The 23,240-nt window shown below is 40.0% G+C and overlaps 1 protein-coding gene across 4 annotated transcripts in view; it reads left to right on the top strand.

Annotated features, from left to right (window-relative positions):
- FAM210A (family with sequence similarity 210 member A) overlaps positions 1–23,240 on the top strand; it is a 51,947-nt gene that overhangs the window by 4,135 nt on the left and 24,572 nt on the right. The window contains exons 2-3 of one of the 4 annotated variants that reach the window (XM_037727853.1): positions 2,453–2,584; positions 17,501–17,629. The exons of 2 other annotated variants lie outside the window; for them this stretch is intronic. The gene's annotated coding sequence lies outside the window, so the exon portion shown is untranslated. The remainder of the gene's footprint in view (positions 1–2,452; positions 2,585–17,500; positions 17,630–23,240) is intronic. One more of the 4 variants, XM_017498510.2, reaches the window with a different exon arrangement.

Raw genomic sequence — 23,240 nt, forward strand, 5'->3', positions numbered from 1 at the left:
AAAAAAAAAAAAAAAAAAAAAAGAAAGAAAGAAAATAAGGGTGGGCTTAAGCCTTCAAATTCCCAATTGAAGCTCCAAAAAAGTGACCCGAAAGTTTCTGTGTCTGCCCTAAAACCCATTATCTCCTGTAGTTGCATAGCTGAGATTGGTGAAAACCAAACCCAGAGTCCCATCCTGTAGGTGGCTGAATTACAGTGCAAACTGAATTCCCTCTCACCTTGGTCTGCTGTTAAAATTAGGGCATTGATTGGGAAAGAATGGGATCCTCAGATTTGGAATAGGGCCATATGGGAACATCCTGATGAAGCTGGGGATGTTGAACTCCTAAATTTTACTCACTGTTTTTTGCCAGTAGAAGCAATTCTTTCACCTTTGAGGAAGTTAACCTTGCTTTGCCTGGTGAAGCTGTAATGGCCTCCCTTGAGGTAGCTACCTTGCAAGACATTGCTGGTTCTCCTCAGGTGTCCATGAAGAGCTCTGGGGCTGCCCTTCTCTGCAGATCAGAGATTGCAGTGTGAGCTGCTGCCACTGACTAGGGTCCTTAACTGCAGCAGGGATGGTTGGATCCCGAGTGGCAGGGACCATGTGATCACCAAAGACTAAGTGGGCATGTTGCCATCATAGGGTACAGTGGAGTCAAAGCAACAGTCTGAACAGTCTGACTCGAGAGTCCCATGGCATTGGGTAGGTAGTCATGGTGTCTGTATAAGAGAATTCCATGGGCAGTCTACTGAATCCTGAATTGATCTGTATAAGCAAGAGTTCTAGGTCAAGTGAATGGAAGCCTTACTTGAATTACCAAAAGAAAGAGTTATGGTCCCTCAATCAATTCCCAGATTTGGGTAATTTTACAGTCCTAGAACCCCTTGAATGAGGGGAGGCTGGATCCTTTTGAGGAAAGACCGCATTGTGCTGCCAAGAATTTGTACTGTTAGTTTTTTTCCCCAGCTTTTCCCAGAAGGACCTATGGTTTATCAGGGTAAGTGTGCATTGGAGAAAAAGAAATAAGCAGACTTCTCATGGATGACTGAACACTTAACTCTGAACTGACACTAATTCCAGGACACTCAAAGTGTCATTTTGGCCCACCATTCAGAGTAGGGGCTTGTTAAGTTTAGGTGGTCAATGGAAGTTTAACCCAGGTCGTCCTCAGAGTGGGTCCCCATATTCATCACGTGGTTACTTCCCCAGTTCCAGGATGAATAACTGGTATAGACATACTCAACAACTGGCAGAATCCCCACCCTGGTTCCCTGACCTGTGGAGTGAGGGCTATTGTGGTAGGAAAGGCCAAGTAGAAGCCACTAGAGCTGCCTCTTCCTGGAATAATAGTAAGCCAAAATCAATACCGCATTTCCGGAGGAATTGCAGAGATTAGTGCACTTAAGGATGCAGGGGTGGTGATTCTTGACATATTCCCATTCAGCTCTCCCATTTGGCCTTTGCCGAAAACAGATTGATCTTGGAACATGACAGTGGATTATCATAAACTTAACTGAGTGGTGATTAATTGTAGCTGTTGTTCCAGATGTCATTTCATTGCTTGAGAACCTATCCCCAGTAGCTGGCATGCAGTTATTGATCAGCTAAATGTTTTCCTTAGTAAGTATTTATTAGTAAGATCACCAAAAGCACTTTTCTTTTCTTTTTTTGAGACAGAGTGTCACTCTGTCACCTAGGCTGGAGTGCAGTGGCGCGATCTCACTGCAACCTCCGCCTCTCGGGTTCAAGCAATTCTCCTGCCTCAGCCTCCTGAGTAGCTGGGATTACAGGCGTACACCACTACACCCAGCTAATTTTTGTATTTTTAGTAGAGATGGTGTTTCACCATGTTGGTCAGGCTGGTCTTAAACCCTTAGCCTCATGATCTGCCAGCCTCAGCCTCTCACAGTGCAGGGATTACAGGCATGAGCCACCGCGCCTGGCCAGGTAGTTTTCTTTCAACTAACAAAGCCAGAAATACACCTTCGCTGTCCTACCTTGGGGATATCAACTCTCCAACTCTGTGTTGTAATTTAGATCACAGGGATCTTGTTATGAGTTGAATTATGTCTTCTAGAAACTCACATATTGGAATCCTAGCTTTCAGTACCTCAGGATATGACCTTATTTGGGAATAGGGTAGTTACAAATGTAATTAGATAAGATGAGGTCATACTAGAGTAGGCTGGGCCCCTAATCCAGCACGACTGGTGTTCTTAAAAAAGGAGAAATTTGAACACAGATATTCACACAGGGAGAATGCCATGTGACATTGAAGTAAAGGAACACCAAGAAATGTCACACATTTCCAGCAAACCATCAGGAGCAAGCCGGGAGGCATGAAATTCTTCCTCACTGCCCTTGAAGGAACTAGCCTTGCTGACACCTTGATCTTGGACTTCTAATCCCAGAGCTGGAGACAGTACATTTCTGTTGTGTAAGCTCTTCAGTTTGTGGTTCTCTATTACAGCAGCTGCAGCAAACAAATACAGACCCTGATCGCCCTTCCCTTCCACAGGACATCATACTGGCCCATCACATTGATGACATTATGCTGATTGGACCTGGTGGGCAAGAAGGAACAACTACTCTAGACTTACTGGTAAGACATTTGGGTGTCAGAGAGTGGGAAATAATTCCAACAAATATTCAGGGCCTTCTACCTCAGTGAAATGTCTAGGGGTCCACTGGTGTGGTGTAGGGCGTGTTACCACCTACAGCAAAAAGAGAGAAGCAAGATCTAGTGGTCCTCTTTGGATTTTGGAAGTGACAAATTACTCATTTGGGTGTGCTATTTCAGGTTGTTTACTGAGTGACTTGAAATGCTGCTGGCTTTGAATGGATCCCAGAACAAAAAGCAACTCTGCAACAGGTCCAGGGTGTTGTGCAAACTGCGCTGCCACTCAGGCCATATGACCCAGCAGAGGTTATGGTGCTTGAAATGTAGAGGCAGATTGAAATATGCTGTATGAAACCTTTGGCAGGCCATATAGGAGAAAATTACAGTGTAGATCCTTAGGATTTTGGAGCAAAGCCTTTCCATCCTTTGCAGGTAACCGCTCTTGTATTAAGAAAAAGGATTGAGAGCTTTTGGGCTTGCTACTGGGCTTAGTAGAAACTGTATGCTTAACCATGGGCCACCAAGTCATGCAGCTGACTAAAAAAATGACTAGAGTATTTCAGCAGTTAAGAGCACAAGCTGATGGCATGTGTTCAAATCCTGGTTATACAAGTATTATATTTGCTAACTGTGTCATCCTTGAGTAAGTGACCAAACTTTGTGTTTTAATTTTCTCACGGAGTGATTTTATAGAATAAATGAGATGATACAGTGCTTAGCACAGAACCTGCTCATTTTTAGCTTCTCTTAATACAACTGAAACTGCTATTGCAGTGTCATGAGAAGTAATTAGTCCATGTCTTTAAGTGTGATTGTAGAATTTTTTTGTCTTGGTACAGCAGAAAAAATAGAGTGATTTTTTTGAATTCCTGTGAACCAGAGCAGAAGTTTGAAATAGTGAACAGTCTTGTAGGCATTATGTGCTTTCAAGTTCTGAGTTTATTACTTCTGAGAATTAACTATGGTAGCAGTGGTCTACGACTTCTGTGGGTGAAAGGGTAGCTGGGCTTTAAGCATGTGCAGCAGTGGGCAAAGAATGGAGGTGGGGGAAGAAGCATCAGACATTAGGAAGGAAGGGGTCCTCCCAGAGAAAGGGGAGGTGGGTGGTTCAGATTTTGTGATGCCAATGGCAAGATGAGTCCTGTTGGAAAGTCTCATTGTTAACCAAAAATTATTTTCAAGGCAGACTTAAAAATTAGGGCTTCCCCATTTTCACCTACTTCTTCTACATTGCCTTTGTAACTTATTGGACTTCATAAATTGAATTAAACATAGTGTTTTATTTGGAGTCCTTGATTTTTTAACCTAAGCATGGATTATAGTAACTCTTCCTTGCTATTCGAAATACTGAAATTCTTGTTATAGTTTGAGCTGCTAATTAGGCTGCATTGTAATTTGAGTCATTTGTTAAAATTAGAAGAATTAGATAAACAGTGATGGGCTTGCAATGTAGTGTTTGCCAAACGACTGTCATCTGTAATGTTAAGAAAAATTTTATTTGTATGGCACACCATGTAAAATAAAGCAGACCTATTTCAAGTTCTAAATGCAAGTTTTTATTTTATTTTTCTTGCCATATTCATCACTGTAAATGCAAGATTTTAAAAAGACATATTTTAAAATTGGACCCAGAATACAAGTGCTCTTCATTACAACATGGCTTCTGGTACTCTGATGATCAAATCACATTTTCTGAAATATATTTGATACAATAAACACTGACAAAACTAGTTAACCCCACAGAGAAGGTTATGAGTATTTTTCACTAAAGCCAAGGTGAAACAGATGCTATTGCAATTTCCTTGGTGTAAAATATATGTATAATATCTCATATATCCTTTTTTGGTTTAACAAACATAGGCATTATTTTCTTTATCAAGTAAATTCCTATTGCTGAGCATGTTTTAGTTAATAACAATAAATTTGTGTTAAACCTGATTTTCAATGTAGGAGATAGAAATGAAATTTATAGTTTGGCTCTCAATCCTTTATTTTCAGGGAAAAGACAATTTATACACGTGGGCAATTTGTGGAGATATGGGAAATCCATTAGACTAGCAGCTCGCACTCTGTCGCTCTCTTGCTCTCGTCTCTTTTTTTCCCCCCAGTAATCCAGGAACAAGTTATGAACTATTACATGTCCTTGCATTCCTTATCTGTAAACATAAAGGATGGCACTAAGGGGCCTCTCAGTTTTCTTCCAAGTCTTAATATTCTGTAGTTCTAATGCAGACAACTATGACTAAACCTAAGGTTGCTCCTTTTATACAGTTGTGCTCAGGGTCTGTATGGCCTGCCATTTTTGGAGTCCCTGTAACAAAGACTCTGAGAAGATGAAAATAATCCTGACTCATGCAGTGGTTGGGAAAATTTCCAAAGGAGAGTAGGCTTGTGTTTTCCATTGCTGTGTAACAGATTACCCCCAAATTTAGCAGCTTAACACAGGTTTATTATCTCAGTTTTTCTGGGTCAGGAATATGGCACATCTTAGCTGGTTTGCTGCTTAGCACCTCAAAGTGTCAGTCAGGCTACGTTCTCATCTGGAGGTTCAACTATGGAAGAATCTGTTTGCAAACTCATTCAGGTTGTAGGCAGAGTTCATCTTTTGGCCTGCATGAGTGAGTGTGCCATCTTCTTCCTGTTGACTGGTGGCCTCCCTCAGGGACTAGAGGCTGTTCCCTGTATGCGGCCCTGTCCGTAGGCAGTTCATCATATGGCACTTTGTTTCCTTGAGGCCAGCAGGAGGGAGACTCTTTCTCCAGTCTGCTAAGATGGAGTCCTTTCTATCTTTTCTACCGTTTAGTGCTTAGAAGTAAGTGACAGGTTCCACCCACACTCAAGGGGAGAAGATTCTACAAGGATGTAGCTCACTAGGGTTCACCTTGGGGTGTGTCCCAAAAGACTATTTCTGTATTGACATTGTGGCATGCCTATACATTATTGGGCTTATTTAGCAAAGAAATCTATGACATTACTTTTTTTTTCTCCCTCTTATCAAAATTAAGGTACTTTCTGATTGCCTAGATTTCAACTAAATGCAAGTTTAATTTTTATTTGATTTGGGATTTTTGGCTTCAAGCTTTAACAGGAGAAGAAAATCTCCATTGAAACCTCCTGCTTTTTTGAGCACCCAGAATGGAGGAAGAGTGCTGATCTGACAAGCCAGGCTCCAGGACAGTAATAGTCATGTGTGGCTCAACAATGGGGATGCATTCTGAGAAATGCATCATTAGGCAGTGTTGTCATTGTGTGAACATCACAGAGTGTATTTACACAAACCTAGATAATAGAGCCTCCTACACACCTAGGCTATATGGTATAGCCCGTTGTCCCAGGCTACAAACATATATGGCATGTAATTGTACTGAATAGTGTAGCAGTTGTAGCACAGTGGTAAGTACTTGTGTATTTAAACATAGAAAAGGTATAGAAAAAATATAGTATTATAATCTTATGGGACTATCACCATATATGCAGTGTGTCATTGATGGAAATGTCATTATGGGGCACATGACTATATATGGTTTTGTTTTCCAGTGACTGGAGTCTTAGAAATATACATAAGCCTTTCATGGGAATAAACCTTCCTTTAGCTCCTTTTCTTTTGGTTCTCATGAGTGGTGTTCTTCCCTTTGGAGTGATACGGTGGGATTCTAATTGGGTGTTAGGTTGGGAATAAAAGTGGAGTAAGGGCTGGAAAGATCTCATTATTGTCTGGCTTAGTTTACTACAGTTGTGCATTGACACAGACACATTTTATGTGATTGAGAAATATTAGTTCTTATAAGAAGAAGGCATTGGACCTTTGAAAAGAGTTAAGGTGTGCAATAAGAGAGTTGGAAGTAAATGGAGTAGGGAAGTTAGTAGGTATGAGTTTAAGTTGAGATCAATCAGCGTGGTTTATTTTCTTATACAGCTTACACACAGGTGTCAGATTGGATTTGACACAGTTAAGGTTCAGCCAAACTAATGTGATAAAGACAGAGCAGCCCAGATTTGGAGGTATATGCAGAGAGTAATTATGAATGATAGACTTATTTTGTGGACTGAATGTTTGTGCCTCCCAAAATTCCTGTCTTGAAGCCCTAATCCCCAGTGTGATGGTATTAGGATGTGGAGCCTTTGGAGGGTAATTAGGTGATATGGTTAGGCTTTGTGTCCCCATCCAAATCTCATCTTGAATTATAATCCCCATGTGTCAAGGGAGAGACCAGGTGGAGGTAATTGAATTATGGGGGCAGTTTCTCCTGTGCTGATCTCGTGGTAGTGAGTTCTCATGAGCTCTGATGTTTTATAAGGAACTCTTTCCCCTTTCACTCAGCACTCCCTGCTACCTTGTAAAGAAGGTGCCTTGCTTTCCCTTTGCCTTCTGCCATGATTGAAGCTTCCTGAGGCCTCTTCTAGCCATGCTGAACTGTGAGTCAATTAGACTTTTAAATCAGCTTTGTCCTAACACAGGCTGGCTCCCTGTGTTAGTTCATTCTCACACTGCTATAAAAATACTACCTGAGACAGGGTAATTTATAAACAAAAGGGATTTAATGAGTCACAGTTTGGCATGGCTACAGAGGCCTCAGGAAACTTACAATCATGGTGGAAGGCAAAGGGGAAGCAGGCACCTTCTTCACAAGGCAGCAGGAGGCTGGGAGAGGGAACAGGGGAAACTGCCATTTTTAAAACCATCAGATCTTGTTGAAAACTCCCTGTCACAAGATCAGCAAGAGGGAAACCGCCCCCCTGATCCAGTTGCTCTCACCAGGTCCCTTGCTCAACATGTGGGGATTACCATTTGCAATGAGATTTGAGTGGGGACACAGAGCCAGATCATGTCACTTCATTCAAGGTTACAGAGTGGCTGCTAGAACCCCCAGAATCCGTATGTTGTGTTCCTTTCTCGCCCCCAGTTTAGGAGAGAGAATTAGGTCCCCAAGCCGTGAAATTGAAGTTCTCCTCAAAATTCTTAGACTCCCCTGAGTCACATGCCCACCCCTGGACCAGCAGTCAGCCAGCCACACAATGCTGTGAGCCCTATCTTTTTATCAGGATCCATCATTGAAGCTGAGGGGTGGGTAGACAGCTACCTGAGCAAAACGGGGCCTCTGATGAGGGAACAGGAGAGTGGATGCTTAGTAGGCAGCCAACACTTTCTCCTACCTTGTCTAACCAGTAATTTAGTTAACTGTTTTATCTATTGTAGTTCTTTTTTGTAACTATAGAAAATCTTATAGTGGAAGTCTTTCTGTATACTGTGAAGCCATGTCCAATACAGTAGCCATCAGCCACTTGTTACTATTGTAACTTAAAGTAATTAAAATAAAGTTGAAAAATTAGTACTCTTGCTCGCTTCATCAGCACATATACTAAAATTGGAACTAAAAATTAGTACTTAAGTCACACTAGTTACATTTCGGGTATTGTGTAGTCACCTGTGTGTAGTGGCTACCTTATTGAACAGCACAGATATAGATCATTTTCATCATTTCAGAAAGACTTGTTGAACAGAACTGTGCTAAATTGTTTCAAGTAGTTTTTGTGTAAGCATTGAGCCACAGTAGAAACAAGGATAGCACCTACTTTACTAGGTTTTCATCTTATGTTGGGGATTATAGGATCTGAAATTTAGCCAAAATGGGAAATAGGAATTCATTTATATTGAGGTGATTGAATATAATGTTTGATACTACTGAGGACTTAAAAATATCAGAGCTGTTTTATAAAATATTCTTTTTTCAACTTTGATGACACCTTGAAGTCCAGAATATGGAAAATGTTGTAATGTGAACTTTATGTGGAGGTAACATACCCATGATAATGATTCTCACCGTACAATGAAAGTGACTGCCCAGTTTGTCATTGTAGTAGAGTATGCAAAACTTTTCATGAAATATAGACAACTGTATTAGTGCAACCGCAGATATGCTTGATATAACCTGTCTCCACTATTCTGAGGCTGTATCTCTCCCACCAGAATTAGGGCTAAAGAATTGTTGTATTAAGTACCTTAAAAATAGTTATGTACCCCTGTTTAGTGTGGAAGCGGGAGGATCGCTTGAGCCCAGGAGTTCTGGGCTATAGTATGCACTGCTGATCAGGTGTCTGCACGAAGTTTGGTATCAATATGATGAGCTCCGTGGAGCAGAGGACCACTAGAGTGCCTAAAGAGAGGTGAACTAGCCCAATCCAGAAAGTGAGCAGGTCAAAACTTTCATCTGATCAGTAGGGGTATCACACCTGTGAATAGCCACTGTACTCCAGCTTGGGCAAAATAGCAAGATCCTGTCTCAAAAAATAAAAATAAATATTAAAAAATGTATGTGTATGAGAATTCATATATATGTTACTAGGTTATTGGAGATATGTGTGTGTGTATATACATGTATACATATATACATGTACAAGAAATTCCTAGGAGGAGTATTACTAGGTTATTGGAGATAGAATATATTGGTTATTAGAGATGTGTGTGTATATGTATGTATACATGTATACATATATAAACAGGATATAACATATTGGTTATTGGAGGTGTGTGTGTGTATATATAATGTGTATATATAATGTGTATATATATAATATGCACGTATATATACATGTATGGGTGTATAACCAAAAACCGGTATGTTATATCTCCAATATACATGCACACATATATATACACATATCTCTAATAACCAATATATTATGTCTCCAGTAACCTAGTAATACTACTAAGAATTAAGAATTAAGTTCTTGAAGAACTTAAAATATGGACAAAAATGTTGTGTATGAGGATACTCTTTATAGTGCATTAAAACTGGGGACAATCTAAATTTCTAAGAGTAATAGAATGACTAAATCAATTATGGGTGTTATATCCCCCAAGATGTTCAGACTCATATTTTTGGTGACTCTTTAATGTTGTATGCATAAGCTAATGGTAAAGAATGCAAAATTTCATGTAATACAGAAAACAGTAATCCAGGATCTAAATTAAGTTGATGCAGTTTAGTTCTCAGCTGACTCCTGTGTTCAAATTCCAAGGTCAATGAAGACTGAACAGTTAGTTAATTGTTTTGAGCAGATTTCTCTATAAAGTAAAATATAGTTTCAGAAGCAACTAAGTTCATTTTATCCTTCTTGCTGTATATTAACTTTTCCTTACTCCTGCTTTTATCATATCACTTTCCTGCTCAGAACTTCAGTTACTCCTTAGGAATTAAAAAATCCTACAATTCCAGCCTCATTTCTCATTACCCTGAAAAGGCCCATCTTTACATATTGACACTCTGTGCCTTTTCAAGTAGCATTTCCCCTTTAACCTAGAATGACTTTCTATCTTCTCCAGTGCTCTTAAGTTTTTCTTTCAAAGGTATCCTGCAGCCTTCAACTGACCACTGTAGTTCAGTTAGCCTTTTCTTTTTTTCCCCCAATACACAGTATGTTTATAAACTTATAACTCATGTTTGGCATGTCTCCTATTTTGGAATATTTAATTACCCATTTATAACTAGATTGTAAACTACTTAAGGGCAGTGAAAACATATATTATACTCATTTGTTCTAGGTGCCAAAAGGGTTACAGTTCTGTGTAATGTCCACCCTTTGGTAGGGGGATCAGTAAAAAGTTCCACTGTTAAATTCTTTTATAACTGTTTTACGTTGGTAGATTTTAGGTACTCTGAAGATATAGAAGGAAATCCCCTGGTTTGTACCTCTAGTGGAGTTATAATTCAGTTGAGAAAACTAAGAGTTAAATTTCCTGGAGTAATGTTGAACAATTGGGAGATGCTTTGTAAATATTTCAGACCACGTGCTGTGGTATGCTACCCGAGAAGTAAAGAAGGGAGGATTGCTTGAGTCAGGAGTTGGTGGTTACGGTGAGCTACGATCGTGCCACTGCACTCCAGCCTAAGTGACAGAGCAAGATCCCGTCTCTAAACGTGCATGTGTGTATGTGTGCGTGTGTGTTTTATAGTGTGTGTTTGTGTGTTTTATAGTGAAGTACCTCCTGCTACTAACCACCGAAGCAGTGAGGGGCTCTGGCAGTTGGAGATGAAATGACTGTAGAGGAATCGTTGCCCTTTCACTGTGATGATAGGGAAGAGGTAGAACTGCCTCCTCTGTCCTCACACATCGATAGTCTGTGCTCACTCACCAGGTGTTACCTTCAGAAACTGCAAATATATTTGTGTTAATTCACATGTTTAAATTTATTCAGGATTATATACATAGATGTACACATAGGGTGATTTAAGTATTGGTGTGGATTTTATCTAGTTAAGAAGTACTTTGAAGGTTGAGAGGTTTTAAATCAGCAGTAAGGAAGATGGAGAAATATATCATGCTAACTTGGACAAAAGGTCGTAAAGGATGATAGTGGCAGAACATCAAATCTTATCTCAGGTATGGATATTTTATGTTACATTGTTATGTTGAATTAATTTATCATTAACATACAAACATACATTCTAGACTTAGGCAAGAACAGCAAAAGTTAATTTATGCTTTAAGGAAAAGTTAATGGTTTTAACATCAAAAAAGTTAAATTTTTTGTTGGTTAAAAAAAAGTTGTGCTGTAAGGAAAGAGGCTTTCTCATAGATGTATAGTTCGAACATGTAAGTAGAGATGAGAATGTCACCAAGTCATCCCTTCAGGATCTGAGCATCTTAGCTGTTAACATCTCTGGGGTTTGTAACAACGAAAGATAGAGCTGGGTGGGAAGAAAGCCAGGGTGGCAAATGAGCTATCCCAGAAGGTGACCTGCCTGTTCCAAGTCCACAAGCACTGTCTGTCCTTTCTCAGGTTAGCACACTGCTATGATCCTTTGTGTACCACAGCTTTTATGTTTTGAACTTCTTTGTTTTTGAGTCCTTCTATCAATGGAAATAATTTTCTCAGGAAGGATATGTGGTGTCTTAGTCCGTTCAGGCTGCTGTAACAAAATACTATAAACTGGGTGGTTCATAAACAATGGCAATTTCTTTCTCATGGTTCTGGAGGCAGGCAAGTCTAAAGCAGGGTACTGACAGATAAGGTGTTTGGTGCAGGCCCACTTCCTGGCTCACAGACAGACCTCTTTTCACTGTAACCTCACATGTTGGAGGGTCCATGAGCTCTCTTGAGTCTCTTTTATAAGATCGTTGTTCTCATTCAGGAGCGCTCTGCCCTCATGACCTGATCACCTCCCCAAAAGCCCCACCTTAGAATGCCATAACTTGGAGGTTAGGACTTCCTATGTGGAGGGACACAAATACTCAGATCATAGCATGTGTGCAGGATTTGGGGGCATTTAAATATTTGAAGATGTCTTTAACATGTCTGTCAAATTGAATTTTCTTACAATTCTTAGATCACATGCTTTCTCTTTAAATTCTGCAGTTAATTCCTCTGTGGTTTTCTGGTTCTTAATAAAACCGAAAAGTTTAAGACCAGCATGATAGTTAGGTCTAGGAAGACAGGCTGTTTTTCCTTGTGTTCTAATAGGATATATTTTTTTATAATTTAAACAAGTTCATGTAAGGAATTTTATTTTGCCTTAAACATATTAAACCTATTGGTTTTTGCAGTCTCGGGTCTTTTTTTTTTTTATCATTATTTTTCTAATTACAGTTTTAGGAACCTAAGATCTCTTTTGAATTTGTGTATCTGTGAACTTTTGTCATTTTCATCTTCTTGACCATTTCTCTTCATTCTTACACAGCCTCTCTAGTTTGCACAGTACTCTCCAAAGTGCTGATTTTATGAAATTTGATAAATTGCTGCATTCAAGGAAATAGGAAGATCCTTGGCTGACTTTCATATAGCGTTTTGTCTTGAACTAGTTGGGCTCCAAAGGAAGCACATATTTGGGGAGTAGGAGGAAGAGGCAATCATTGAGTATCATGTGGGATCTTTTGTGTCCCAGATACAAAAGATGTTGAGCAATCCAGGTGGCTAAGTCCTATTCTAGTTTTCAGGTGGATGGTGAGAGCCAGAAAAGGATCTAGACAGTAATCATAAATTGGGAGTTCATCACCTAATGGACATAAAGGCCATTGTCCAGATAAAAATGTATAGAGCCTGCATTCAGATTTAAGAGAAAAGGGAGCCTATTATCAAGACCAGAAGGAAATTCCATGGTAAGAACACCAGAAGAAAGTCTGAAAGAGTTTGAACAGGTAGGATGCAAGTAGTGAGAGTAATTATGTGTAACAGAATGAAGGGCCTAGAAGGTATGAAGAGAAGCTCCTTGCTGGTTGTAATAGGAGCATTTTGGTATGGGAGGTAGGGAAAAAGAGGAGGCTGGTTTGGGGGTTTTGTTTTTGTTTTTGTTTTTGATTTTTTTTGAAATGGAGTCTCTCTCTGTCGTCCAGCCTGGAGTGCAGTGGTGCTATCCCTGCTCACTGCAACCTCTGCCTCCTGGATTCAAGGGATTCTCCTGCCTCAGCATCCCAAGAAACTGGGATTACCGGCACCCATCACCGTGCCCAGCTGATTTTTGTATTTTTAGTAGAGATGGGATTTCGCCATGTTGGCAGGCTGGTCTCAGACTCCTGACCTCAGGTGATCTGCCTGCCTCAGCCTCCCAAAGTGCTGGGATTATAGGTGTGAGCCACCATGCCAGGCCAAGGCTGTTGTTTTAAGAAATTCTGCTGATAGCAGGAAGAAGAGAAATTGGGCAGATATCACATAAAGACCTACTTTCTTGATGGCATATCTGTACACAATGAAAGAAAGAAGCCAGTGGTGTAATTGCCCAGTAGGTTCTTCCTGCCAGCTGCACAGACAAAACCAGTTCCCTGAGACTGTGCTGTTGGAGTACACAAAGTTTTATTAATGTGATGCTGCCCACTCAGGAGACAGTTACTTCATTACTCAAATCAGTCTCCCTGAAGGCTCAGAGGTTAGTGTTTTTCAAAGATAGCTTGGTGAGCAGAGAACTAGGGGATGAGTGCTGCTGACTGCTTTGAGGATCAAATCATAGGGGTGTGGAAAATGGTGTGTGTGTGCCCAGCCTGTCTCTGGATGGGGGCAGTAGGACTGGCTGAGTCATGAGTCACAAGTCCAGGTGGGGTCAGTATAAAAAATATTTCAGGCCAGGCGCAGTGGCTCATGCCTGTAATCCCAACACTTTGGGAGGCTGAGGTGGGTGGATCACAAGGTCAGGAGTTCGAGACCAGCCTGGCCAAGATGGTGAAACCCTGTCTCTACTAAAAATACAAAAATTAATCAGACACAATGGTAGGCACCTGTAATCTCAGCTACTTGGGAAGCCAAGGCAGGAGAATCGCTTGAACCTGGGAGGTGGAGGTTGCAGTGAGCTAAGATCGCACCACTGCACTTTAGCCTGGGTGACAGAGCAAGACTCCATTCCCTCCCCCACCCCCCATGCACACACACAAAAAATTCAGAAGACCAATCTTAGGTTTTACAATAATGATGTTATCTATAGGAGCCATCAGGGAAGTTACAAATCTTGTGACCTCTGGCCCCATGACTCCTGAACAGTAAGGGATTACAGAAACTATGCCTACATATATAGGCCAGGTGCAGTGGCTCACATCTGTAATCCCAGCCCTCTGGGAGGCCAAGGTGAGCAGATCACCTGAGCTCAGGAGTTCAAGACCAGCCTGGGCAACATGGTGAAACCTTGTCTCTACAAAAAAATACAAAAATTAGCTGGGCACAGTGGTGCACACCTCCCAGCTACTCAGGAGGCTGAGGCAGTAGAGTTGCTTGAGCCTGGGAGGTGGAAGTTGCAGTGAGCTGAGATTGCACCATTGTACTGCAGTCTGGGCAACAGAATGAGACCTTTTCTCAAAAAGAAAAGAAAGAAGAAACTATACATACATTTAATCAGAATTTAGGCCCTTCCCATAATCCTAATCTTGTGGCCTTTTATTAGTTTTACAAAGGTAGTTTCAGTCCCCAAACAAGGAGAGCATCAGTTTTAGGGAGGGACTGTTATCTTGGTGTCGAAATTAAACTATAAATTCCTCCCATGGTTAACTTGCTCTATACCCAGGAACAAGCGAAGACAGCCAGCCAGTGAGGCTAGCAGGAAGATGGAATCAGCCATGCTAGATTTCTCTCACTGTCGTAATCTTTGCAAAGGTACTTTTGATGGAGTGAGCAGTTGAGGGTACAGGAAAGAGAATGGCAGTAGAATAATACAAGGAAAATGGGGTCAATGACTCAAAGGAAGGAGGGAATAGTTTCATCTAATTATTCCCTCAAGAAACATTTATTGAGCCTCTTCTATGTGCCAGTAAGCCCTAGTTTTAGGCACCTGGGATACGGTGAAGAAAAAAAAAACAGTGAAAAAACTCTACTCTTGGGGGACCATAAGTAGTAAACATAGTAAGTAAATTATATAAGAGATTAGAAGATAAGTGGTGTGGGAAAAATGAGACTAATCGAGCAAGGTAAGGAAGATTGGGATATTGAGGCCAGAAAGGAGTGGTGCTGTAGTTTTAAATAGAATGACCCAGGTAGGCTTTACAGAGCATGTGGCATTTGAAAAAAAAAAAAAAAAACTTACAGGAGGCAAAGGAGTTGGCCATGTCGCTATCTGGAGAATGCCTTGTTCAAGGAGAGGGAACAGCTGGTGCAATAAGTCTTAAAACAGACACCTTTGAGCCTGTGGGCAGAGCTGCAAGCCCAGTGTGGCTAGAGCAGAGGCAGCAGGATCACAGAGATGCCATTGTTGTCAGGGGTTTCTGGAGAGGTATAGAGGTTAGGTAGGACCTGGTCTGACAGTTTAAGGACTTTGGCTCTTACTCCACAAAAAATGGGAAAGTTTTAAAAAGAGGAGAGTCATGATCTGACTTAGATTCCATATATATGGTCAGCTTACATATGAGGCTTGAAGAGATTCAGAAAGGTATGGAATAGTCTCGGAGAGGAATCTGATTAGAAATTGTCATGGACTGTCGAGCACACAGCTTGTCTGAGATATGATGTACTATCAGTATATGCTGGCATTATTTTACTCAGTTGTGTTGTTTTTGTTAGCAGCACTTAGTTATTGAGATATGTTTGTGGACGAAACAGATAACAGGACTGGCTAAATGTTGGATTTTGCTGAAGAGGAAGGTAGTAATTCAAGTAATGTGCTATAGAATCTAGGCTGGTTTAAAGACTTCAGTGTGAAAGTTAGATTTGAACTAGGAAAAGGATAGGACAGGGTGGAGCAAGACACTAGAACTAGGCTGTAGAGAAAAGAAGACAGTGGAAGCTAGAAGCTGAGAATGAGACAGTGTAGTTTTCAGAATTTCAGTTATGGAGCAGTATCAGATTATTTCAAGGTCAAGGGCTTGACCAGTGAATTGAATTGGTGAAGAAACTAGGTATAGTATAATGTGAAATATATTTGGTCTTTTGTCTTTTTCCCCCATACTTGTCTTGGAGCTCTTAAAAACCTTGGGAATTTCCTGAGTGAAAGGAGTACCTTCTATTAATAATGAGTCCCTTAACATGTTAGGTTATGCTCACGAGCTAACAGGGTAGGGCCTCTGTAGCTTCAGGATGGGGCTACTCACTAGAAATACAGACAGGATTAGAGTGCTAGAACTTTGAGACCCATCCTCCAGTAAAGGTTGGGACTGGCGATTAATCTCTACAAAAACTCTTCAACAACAGACTGGATGAGCTTCTGTGTTGCTAAGCACGTGGAGGTACTGAAAGGGTGGCACACCCAGAAAGGGCGGCACACCCAGAAAGGGCATGGAAGCTCCGGACACCCACCCAGTACCTTATCCTCTGCATCTCTTCCATCTGACTGTTCATCTGTGTCCTCTACAGTATTTTTTTTATAATCAGTAAACACAAGTGTTTCCCTGAGTTCTGTGAGCTGCCTTAGCAAATTAATCAGACCCAGTGTTACGGGACCACCAGGTGCAACAACCAATATGCAGACACAATGGGAATTGCAGCAGAGAAAGACTTCAGTAATTGTAGGGCAGCCCAATGAGAAAATGAAACCTTGTTAAAAACTTCAGCTGAATTAAATTTAAAGGAGTTTAATGATCAATGAACCATTTGCAAACTGGGCAGCCCTCAGAATCACAGCAGATTCAGAGAAACTCCTGGGCAGCCATGTGGTGGAGGAAGATTTATAGACCAAAAAAAAAAAAGGAAATGATGTACAGAAGTCGGAAGTGAGGTGTAGAAACAGCTGGATTGGTTACAGATTGGCGTTTGCCTTATTTGAACACAATTTGAGCACTTAGCAGTCTGTGAGTGGTTGAAGTATGTGTGGCCACTGGGACTGGCCAAGACTTAGCTGTTGTTACAGGCGCATACTCTTCAATTAGGTTTTCAGTGTGGTCTGCCTATTAAACCAGGTTATAGTTCATCCACAACAACTCAAATATAGAAATACAGAGTCTGTCTCAGGCCGTGTTTAGTTTGCTTTAACAGTTCCCTACTTTTGGTCATTTTTTTTAATTTTCAGAGATTGACCAAAACTTTAGTCTTTGATGTCACTATTACCATCAGAAATATACTTACTTGGTTTTGAAAGCCACTGGAAAACAGTAGGACAGTGAGTTTTGCAAAGGCAGGAACAAGGACTGAGTAAAGGGTACCTCCTTATGCTGGAATGTCCTGTTCATAGGAGAAAAACAAAACCTGGTCTGTTCTGGTCTAGGATCTATGTGTTTTCTTAAAATCTTAGTTTGATTATTTTACCTTTAACATGAGCTACATTTTTGTTTGGTCCATTGGGGCCTAGTGCCTGAGGTCAGTCCAAAACAATGGCCTCTCATAATTTAAAAAATTCACCCTTCTGTTCTGGTTCTCACTTAGGTGAGAGTGTGACCAAAACTTAGGGGCTTAGTGCCACTCTGTTATTATTTTGGGTTTCTAGTTTCAGCACATCATATATAGGTTATGGTATACTCATGGCTGCACATTCCTTTCCGCTGTTGTCATTCCAGTTGAAGAGAGACCGTTTGACGTTTTAGTGATGGCTGAATGCAAACATTTAAAACCTTTGAGAGAATACAGCAGCATACCAGGGAGACTGTAACCATGATTATCGGGAGGATAAATACCAGGAGTTTGGAGTAAGCTTCTTACCCAGGTTCCCAGTGAAACAAACCACCTAAAATTAAATAGATCAGAGAATGAGCTAAATGAAGAGTCTATTCACTTAACTAAGTGGTTTTTTTCACTAATCCCCTACAACTGAATTTTTATAATCTACATTACAGTAGAAACTGCCATAAAGAATATCATGAGGGATACATTTTTGTTTGTTTTAATTTTTTTTTGAGGGATACATTTTTAATCATTGCCGTTTTTATTCCAAACCATGGAAAAAAGGAGCTAACAAATGATGTCCTTCTAGAAGAGTGAAGACCTCCTGACAATGTTCTCTTTAACCCATGATATGGTTAGGAAGAGTGAATCAGTGTGCTGTTTCTGACTGATTATGAGGCAATGTATGTACCATTAAAGTTTCTTACCTACATTGGGCCTTCATGTTTTATATATGAAGGCATAGGTTATCTGTGTATAAGGCTGACTGCAAAATACAAATAAAAGTATACCCCATAAGTGCACACAACAGACCTCCCCCCTTTTCTTTTCTGTTCATAGAGGCATAAACAAGGGGAAAGTATTTAAAAATAACAGTCTCGTGATAGTAGAACTCTTGATCTGTGATCTTGGGAAAAACTGTTCACATCAAGGATGCCATTTTTTGTGGGGGAGAAATTTTCCTGGTTAGCCTTTACCTTGAGGATTCCAGTGGGTATACAGTTCCAAGATTGTGGAGGGAGATTATGAAGCCAAAGTAATCTCTGTTGTGAGATTACAAAGCCAAAGTACAAGGTCCCAAAGTTTTGTTGCAGTATGGATGAGAAGGACAATCTTTCTCTGATATTCTCAGAAAATCCAGTCTTCAGGTTCTAGATTGTGAAAGGGTTGATTTTTCTCAGTGAACCATAAAAATACACTGTGGCATAATAACTTAGTGTTATAACATCAGTCCTTTTGTTTGGGAAAGCTTTTATACAACCAGAAAACATGCACTGAAAATGACGATTGAATGAAATCCCTTTACCAATGTTTAAATGACCCATTAGGTAGCCAAATATACCTGAAGCTTTGATTGTCTTCTCAGGAATGTTTGATAAACTAAACATTGGATATAAAACTATTTTAGTAGGCTGGGCACAGTGGCTGACACCTGTAATCCCAGCACTTCAAGAAGCTAAGGCAGGAGGATCGCCTGAGGTCAGGAGTTCCAGACCATCCTGGCCAACATGGTGAAACCCCATCTCTATTAAAAATATAAAAATTAGCTGGGCATGGCGGCACACATCTGTAGTCCCAGCCACTGAGGAGGCTGAGGCAGGAGAATCGCTTGAACCTGGAAGGCAGAGGTTGCAGTGAGCCGAGATTGTGCCACTGTACTCCAGCCTGAGCGACAGAGTGAGACTTTATCTTAAAAAGAAAAAGGAAAAGGAAAAAAAAATGTTTTAGCAGTTTATAAGTTATCACACCAATATATTTAATTTGAATTATTTTATCTTTTCCATGATGAGTCGTGGAATGCATAACTTTTAGTAACAAAAGCTGTAAGGACTCAGGAAGGACAAGGTGGCTGTCCTTCTTGTTCTCCATGTGTCCATGCTTAATTAACATTAGACTTATGTCCTCTTGAATACCAGTTGTTTTTCCAAATTAGGTGCATAGCACTGATAACTGATGAATTGTCATATGTAATGTGATTTAGACCATGGAGTTCATTTAAATTGTATATTTAGACAATTTCAGTACCAGCTGATTTAATGTGAAAATCTGGCAAAGTATTTTCTTGGTATTCAGTTAATTTTTGTCTACTTGGGTTAGCAGTTTTATAAACCAGTAAGTCTTTTTATTAAATTTCCAGGAATTCTTACCCAGTTTAAATGATTTGATTCTAAGGTTATTACAGAAACCTGTATTCAAGAGTGCTTTTTAGGGTCCTTTCCATCCTTTCATGAATCTCCTGAAAGATACTATATTCTAGGATTTTTCATGCTCATGAAGTTTTTAGAAACTGCACTAGCATTAAGAAATGAACTGTGAGGCCAGGCGCGGTGGCTCACGCCTGTAATCCCAGCACTTTGGGAGGCCAAGACGGGCGGATCAGGAGGTCAAGAGATCGAGACCATCCTGGCCAACATGGTGAAACCCCGTCTCTACTAAAAATACAAAAAATTAGCTGGGCATGGTGGCGCGTGCCTGTAATCCCAGCTACTCAGGAGGCTAAGGCAGGAGAATTGCCTGAACCTAGGAGGTGGAGGTTGCGGTGAGCCAAGATCGCGCCATTGCACTCCAGCCTGAGTAACAAGAGCGAAACTCCGTCTCAAAAAAAAAATTAACTGTGAAAACGACTCTAAATAGCTATAGACAGTTGACAAGGAAATTTGGTTATTTCTGTGGTCTATAACAATATAATAACGGTAGTTATGATTGATAGCATATACACAGACATATTAATTTTAGAAATCCCATACAATTTTGGAGCATATGTTAATATCATACACTAAAATGTGACTTGAAGAAAGTTAAATATAATATTTTTTATTTTGGCAATTCTTCCCATGTAACTTAACATGTCAGATGATCCTGTGTTTACCTCTCTTGGATGCTTCACTGGCCCTCTGTAGTATCCCAAAGTTAGAACTTAGAAAAGACAATTTTGAAGCTGAAATTTGATTTTGGGAAACCTATCAAAAATGTTAAAGGTTTAAAACACTTTATATTATGCTTAACAGTTTGACCATGAAATGAGATTTTTATAAACCTTTTATAACCCTTTACAATTTTTGTGAAAGAATAGATCAGTGCTTTATTTCAATGTTTAATTTATGGGAAACACTGAATAGTACCCCCTTTACATTTAGTCAATCTGTTCACAAACAATTTCTTTTACAAGATTAGTTTTTACAAACCTTCCCCAACTTAAACCTTTGGTGTTATGTTATCTACTTTAAAAACCCCTTAACCCTCCAAACCAGGCACAAATGTACACTCCCATGCCTTCTTATAATCTTTTATCAACAACACATTTCACTTTACTCACACACCTTGCATGTAAAACTGTTTTTTTTTTAAGTACTTTTAATTACAAGTTATAATGGTAACTCTTAGCAGCTTTTACTTTTGATGCATAAATTTCCTTTCACAACTTAGACCATCTGTGGTATGCTTCGACTTTGACTTGTCCTAAACAGCCCTCTTTTTAAACAACCAGTTCTTTTACTTTGGGAGAAGAATTTACCATACAGGATTGTTTCTTATATAAAATCTCTCTCCCTCTCTCTTTTTTTTTTTTTTTTTTTTTTTTTTTGTTAGGCAAATCTCTATTTTAAAAGTCAAAGAAGCAGTTTATGACCTTAAAGCATTTAGCAAACCTAATATTTGACCCGCATAATTTAGACCAAATGTTTTTATTTTACCAATAATCTTCCAAGTTGTTTTTATTTCCCAAAGATCACTAAAATTATGTGAATTAAAAAATACTAGCGTTTTTATTTTTTTCAAAATATTTGATTTAAGCACTTGTTTTTCTTTAAGCCAATTAATTAGAGCTTTTTAATGTAGACACTGTACACACACATATATAACTACACAGACAGATGGTAGAAAATTAGTTGTAAGATTTTTTTATTTACTAGTTTCTAAGTTTCTTAATTGTATTTCTGGCTTTAGGGTGGAATCCTTGGAAAAACTGGCTAGGGCAACATGCAGTTTCTAGGTCCTAATAAGCAGGCACAGCTGGAAGGCAAAAACAGATCCCCAAAATTAAGGGTCCCATTTTTATGAGTCCCCCAAAAGAGAGGGAGGTAGTATTGGAGAAGACAGTGCAGTGCTTTTACCATGCATTTAATTGTACAGCAACCCAAAACCAATCAGCCCATTTTGTAATTAGCCCACCCCCTATGGGAGTCTCATCTCAGTGGGATTGGGGACATCTCCATACTTTCTAGGTGGCCAAAAGCATGCTTCTCTGATCCAAACATGCAGAGCTGAGTATTTTCCCATAGCTGCCACTAGACAAAAGTATATTTCCTACCTAATTACTACATCCCAAAGCTCTTTCATAATGTGAAGTAATTGCTGATACCCCCAAAAGTAAAAAATGTTAGATAATGCAATGCAAAACAGAGCAGAGCTTTAGATTTTGAAAGGAATCTATCCACTTCCAATTCCTGGGGTTTCATGAGGAAAACAGGTTTTTCTCAAAATGGGTTCTCTGGCGTCTCCTGTGTTTCCCAAGGGGTCCCAGGCTGTTAGAGCTTGAATATCCACTTTTAATTAAGCTGACTTTTAACCATAGCACCCTTTTTTTAAAGGTCCTTTTAAGTTTCCTGTTACCCAACTTTGGCCAGGCCAAATGGCTGATACTGCTGGCTTTTAAACTTTCTCAAAAACAACCTCACAGGTACTCTGAGAAATGAAAATTCGACGGTTCCTGGAGAGGGAGAGAATGAACAAATGGTAACGGTTACGCAGATATCACACAAGAAAGGACTCATTCCTTAAGCTGGGAATTGGACCCAGGTCGCCACTTCAGGACAAAACCTTAGCAACTGAGCTATAGCACTGCCCTTTGCCCTATTGCCCTTTCCCAAAGGAGTCTAGAGGAGTTAGTTTTGAGCTTGCAAAGGCTTTTAACTACTCAGGATGATTTTTAGAGCTACCTATGATGTGCACTTTAAAATTCCTGTTCCCTGGAAGGCAGAGACCAAGAGAAAGTATAACCATGTGGTCACAAGATCAAGGTCCCAAGAACATAAAACGAGATGGAGACCTCATCCAGTTTTTTTGTTTGTGTCAGGGACCTGCAGCAAAGTTTGTTACTGACCAGCTTGCTGGGCAGTCTTGAGCAGTGGGCTTATGGGGTTTCAAGCTTGTGTTCTACTCTAAGGTAGCTGTTTTTATGATAGAATGATAGAGGAAGACACATCAAGCAAGCATACCAGATTGGCGGCAGCTTAAGACTATCCTCATAAATCCTTTTCCCCATTAATCAAAACTTCGTAGGCGATAAACAGTGATTTTTACCATTCATTCAACCAGTTTGCACAGGGAGAGAGAGGTGGAACTCTGGTAAGAAATTCTTACTCTTTTGTCCCTGAATGACCCTATGACAGGGCTGGCTGCACCACAGCCCTGGGAGCCAGGTTGCAACACAAAGGAAAATCATCTTTTTTTGTTTTGTGGAACCACAGGTAAAAGTATCTTGATTTTGCAAGTTGCTGCCCAACCAGCTGCATGGGGGCGCCAAATACAGAACTGGCAAGGTTCAGATTTACCCCCGGTTGGTCCCTGTCAACTTTAATCCATTTTTAACCAAGAGAGGCTTTACTGAAGGGAAAGCCTCCAACCCAGTCCCATCCTTTACTCAGGTAAAATGTACCCCATTACTTATCCAAAGTCAGCCAATTGGTGCTGCAGTCTGTTTCCTTTCGATCAGGATAGTAACTAATCTAAAAAGTTAACGGATTTAATTTCTGGGAGCCCTCATTTTTAAATGCACTTCAATTCATTGTTTATTCAGAACATTCCACTGTAAGATTTTGCCATTCCGTAAAACTTTGCTGATTTCTCTGCCTAATGTATAAGCTGGAAGGAACTTAGTTTTCCAGAAATTAAGGATCCCTTTTTTTTTTTTCTTTT

Source organism: Cebus imitator, unplaced genomic scaffold (genome assembly GCF_001604975.1).
Source record: "Cebus imitator isolate Cc_AM_T3 unplaced genomic scaffold, Cebus_imitator-1.0 Scaffold242, whole genome shotgun sequence".
Taxonomy (NCBI): Eukaryota; Metazoa; Chordata; class Mammalia; order Primates; family Cebidae; genus Cebus; species Cebus imitator.